This window comes from Mesitornis unicolor, unplaced genomic scaffold, assembly GCF_000695765.1.
Source record: "Mesitornis unicolor isolate BGI_N332 unplaced genomic scaffold, ASM69576v1 scaffold43937, whole genome shotgun sequence".
Taxonomy (NCBI): domain Eukaryota; kingdom Metazoa; phylum Chordata; class Aves; order Mesitornithiformes; family Mesitornithidae; genus Mesitornis; species Mesitornis unicolor.
The window spans coordinates 1-4970 of NW_010195235.1; positions in this window are offsets into that span (position 1 = coordinate 1).

Here is a 4970-nt window from a genome sequence, read left to right on the forward strand (position 1 = left end):
GGCCTCCCAATGGGGGGACGGTGTGCCGACGCGTGCGGCCCGTCGCTGAGGGCCTGGGGCCCCCTTCCGGCCCTGCACCCAATCCTCCGGGTCCGCCCGGGCCCTCGGTCCGAGGAGCTGTCCGTGCCCGGAGCGCTGGGCATCCCGCAGCACTTTTCCCGAAGGGGCAGTGGGGGGGGACCCTGGAGCCGGGAAGGCGTTGCCGCACGCACCGGCTGCCCCAGAGGGACTGTGGCATGCCCGGTTTATCGAGCAGGTAAACCACGGGGGAAGTTTGTGCCGAGAGGCTGCTGGCTCAGCTCTGGTCTTCCCTGCCACAACACTCCTGGGCTTTCTCAGCTCACGTCTGGAGATGCTAGGAGAGCTGTTGTTCAAGAACCATGACATAATAATACATACCTACGGCAAACAGCAGTCATGTGAAACCAGCCTGCAGGGGTGGTGAAATTCAGACCTGGAACGAAACCAGGTGGTTTGTAAAGTTTAGATTCTGAATCCCTTGGGGCAAGGACTGTGTTGCTGCATGTGGCATAGCTGACAAAATGGCTTGGTTTGAGGTTTCAAGAAACTATGAGATTTAGCTGTAATGAGCAGCAGACCTTGAGAAATTCACCTACTAGAACATAAAGCAGTTTCCTTTTTCCTGTGATGTGGATTATGTTTTCTGGATAGAACTTGTGCTCTCTGAAGGTTGAGCTCACATAGAAGGTGCTTCTTGACAAAGGATTAATAAGGTTGTTGCTCTTTTTTTCCCCTTCTGTTTTAATGATCCGTTAAGAACTTAATGTTTCTTAATGATACATTTTAACAAATTTAGCTGGAAATGGCTGATAAATTCAAAAGTTATAGCAGATAGGACTGTTGGAGTAGGATGTGCAGAGGTGAGATTGCCTTATGATTGCATAAACTTTGTTTCTTTAAGAAAATGTTTTGAAATAATTTTTTTTTTACTTAAGGTAGAAACTATGCTGTTTTACTTTGGGTAGAAACACTTGATTATATTTGCAGATATTTAAATGAAGGTGTAGTTTATAACGATACCTTTTGGGAAAAAAGTTATTGGTACATTAAGCTGTGCAGAATTCGAACTTTGAGTCTGAAGTTGAAGTATAAGAATGAATCAGCAGCATTTGTATCTGTAGTCATAAAATAGCATCAATGCGTAAAAAAAAGCCTACTGATAACACTATCTATTAAGTAACAGAACACATGACTTAATTCTTGTGTCGATTACATTTGTTTAGTAAGTGCATCAGTATCAAAGCTTTTTGACTTGCCTATCTTGCTCCATCCTATCCAAGACCCGCAATCAGAATGCTGAAAAACTGAAGGAGGTCTGAGTATGTGCTAACACAATAAATGTGGCTTGCATTAGATACTGGAGCATTTAATCAGACATACTTGACAATAACAAAACTAAGGTTCTACTGAAATAGGCAATCTCCTGGAGATAATGGTTTGCTGAATAGTATTATAATTAACTGGCTGGAGGATACTTGACAGAAAAAGTCTCTACTTACAAACAAAGGGAAAGTTTCTATTTACAGAGTATTTTTCTTAGTAGGCTTCTATTTATAGGATATTTTGTCTGCAAATTAGAAGAGTGCTTTCATGATTGATCTTCAATGATTTGCCCGCAGAACAAGAAGGTAGTGGAACTTAATTTTAGAATTTAAGAGCTCTGTCTGTTGGAACAAGGCTACTAGCAATGCCATTTTGAAGCTGCAGTGTGCTCTTTTTACTGTCATGGAGTTGAATATAAGGGAAAGCATATCTTCAGAGTCTGGTTTAAGTGGGAGACACAAAGATAAACAATGTCATTTTACTCTTGGCAAATATCTTTTAAATTGTGGTACTCTCCAGGAAAATGCTCATGTTTTACAACTTTTGCATACTGAGATAAAAAGTATTCTGGCTCCCTCAGTGAGCCCAATCAACACCCTAGTCTTTAAACAGGAATTTCTCTGACTCCAAACAGCAGTTAGGATTTCCAGAAACATTACTGGAAGCTTTCTGGAAAGGAAGTTATAACTAGATAAAAGACAATGCCTTGAAATGAAAGACCTCTATCTAAATGTGCATGCTAATATTCCAGGAAACTGCAGAGTGAAAACTTTCACTGCTCCGAGTTGTTTTAGTCCTTCAGCTCTAAATAGGAGGCATTAGGACAAGATAAGTTTGTAGCCTTATGCAGTCCTTTTATAGCAGGGTTAATCAGCCTCTTGCTGTTTCCATGCCAGTTTCTTCTCCAATATATCGAATGAGGACTCTCAGCTTTTTCTGCAGGAAAGGATGCAGACAGCAGCAGTAAGATGGCTGTACCTATGAAACCACTGAAGTCTGTAGGATTCTATGTACTGAAGTCTCTGTCACCTCATTTGCTTGCCAATATCGGTGTCTAGCCTCGGCTGCCCTAGAAACACTACAGTTGATTCTCTGTTAATTGTAATTAATACTAAATGTCTACTTTTCCTCCAAGCCTTGATGAATTTCTGTAGTATCTTCTGAGTCTTAAGGGCTTATACTATTAGAGACCAAAGCTTGCAGAGGACAAGCTCAGAGATCTGTCTGGAAACTGCATTCCTTCGTGAGCTTCTTGCCTTTCCTCAGCCTCTTCATCTTGTCCTTTTTGGGAGAAGAAATTAAAAATACTTTTAATAGTGAAAGATCTAATGCCTCGGGAGGTGTCTTGAGAGTGAGATAAAAAACACAACACAGAGGTAATTCTGTTATTTGGAACTGCCATACAAGAAAGGATACTTTCAAACTGTGCTGCTTAGACCTCTTGAGTTCAAGAATTGGACAAATTGGTATATTACCTTCTGCCAGTAGTTAAAAGTAGTAATGAAGTCATCATCTTCTCTCAGTACTAATTGTACATCAGTGAACCACTCTTAAAGGGGCAAATCACAGAATCACAGAATATTAGGAGTTGGAAGAGACCTTGAAAGATCATCTAGTCCAACCCCCCTGCCAAAGCAGGATCACCTAGACCAGGTCACACAGGAACGCGTGACCTTCTCCAGAGAAGGAGACTCCACAGCCTCTCTGGGCAGCCTGTTCCAGTGCTCTGTCACCCTTACAGTAAAACAGTTTTTCCTTATGTTCAGGTTGAACCTCCTATGCTCCAGCTTGCTCCCATTGCCCCTTGTCCTGTCATTGTACACCACAGAGAAGAGCCTGGCTCCTTCCTCCTCACACTCGTCCTTTACATATTTATAAATATTAATGAGGTCACATGGTTTTTAAATCTTTCCAACTGTCCAGGCCTTTGTGAGAATAACTTAGTATCAGTCTGAACGAATACATTCAAGCAGTTTTCTTAATTACTCAACAGTAATGAAGTTACACAAAGTTGTAGGATGAGCAACCAACTGGTGATGCGGTAACATCTGAACTGTTGCATTGCTGGCTTTAGGTCCAAGTCCTCTACTTTGTGATGGGCTAGCTAGGTTGGACTGTAAACTGTGCTTTAAGTCCAGTTAAAAGCTCAGATGCAGATGGGACTCCAAGAAAGAATGTGCTGTGTTTCTAGCAAACACAAGGAGCGGTTTTCCTCCAGCACTGTAAATCATTGCTGTGGCTGACATGCCTGGTACTTCAAGTGTAGTTGCCAGAGGCCTTGATAGCTGAAGTTGTTAATGCTGCATAAGAGGTTGGTATGCCCTTTGTCTCAAAATCGTCGTGAGTCCACAGTGCTACGAGTTGGTCAATATGTGATTGCTGAAACTGTCATATGGTGTGCTTTTCCTCCCTTATTCAGCTGATGCTTTTTCAAAAGATTTCTGTCTCCCTTGCAGTTTGTTGTTGCTGCCTCTTACAGGTGAGCGCTTAAAATAGTTTCACTAAACAAATACACCTTAAAGTACTCCTGGGCAACTGCGTGTTCTCTCTGTGCAGTCCATCTTACTAAGTATAAGTTAATAGGGCAGTTGCACATTACTCATTTTAACCATGTGTTCAGCCAGTCAGGCTTTTATTTACGAGATTTTATGTCTGGTCTCAGAACCACAAAATGGCTGAGGTTGACTGGGCCCTCTGGAGGTCATCTTGGCCACCACCTCCCATGCTTAAGCAGGGCCACCTACAGCTGGTTGCCCCGGACCATGTCCAGATGGCTTTTGAGTATCTGCAAGCATGGAGACTCCACAACCTTTCTGGGCGGTCTGTGCCAGTGCTTGATCACCCTCGCTGTGAAAAGGTGTTTCCTGATGTTCAGAGGAAATCTCTGTGAAACTGTGTTTCAGTTTGTGCCCACTGTCTCTGGTCTTGTCACTGGGCACTGAGAAGAGTCTGGCTCGGTCCTCTTTGCACCCACCCTTCAGGTGTATGTATGTATACACTTTTTTTTTTTATATGGGTCCTTTTCTGCACAGCTGCTTTCTAGCTGGTTAGGCCCCAGCTTTTGTAGTGCCTGTAGTCATGTGTCCACTGGTGCAGGGCTTTGTGCTTCCTCTTGTTAAACTTAATGAGGCTCCTGTCAGCTCATTTCTCCAACCTGTGGAATAAGCATTATTGTTGTAGAGGTTGGTTCTGCAACTGAAAAGATAACAAGGAAGCATTTAAATTGTATGTTGTCTGTGACCAAAAGAGAGACCATTTGGTAGATCTTTGTGGCCTTAGATCTTGAGGCCAATTCTGTTAGTCTTGTAGGACAGCTCTGTGCATCTGAAATCAATTGGACAGTGCTGCTGTGCAGTTCAGAGCTTGCAAACTGAAGTGTAACTTAGCAGCAGCGTCAGTTGGGCAGTTGTCTTCAGTCTTGATCTTGCAATTTGCTAGCAGCTTGTTCAAGACAGTAGTGATTTTGGGTTTTTTTGCATGAGAGACAGTCTGTTGCATCATTAGTTGTCAGCATGAAATAGATTTTGAAGCATTGCTGCTCTGCATGTTTGTGTTTGTGAGTATTAAATGCATGTGCTGGATTTCCATTTAAGTATAAGATAGCATGAATGTTCCATCGCTGTATC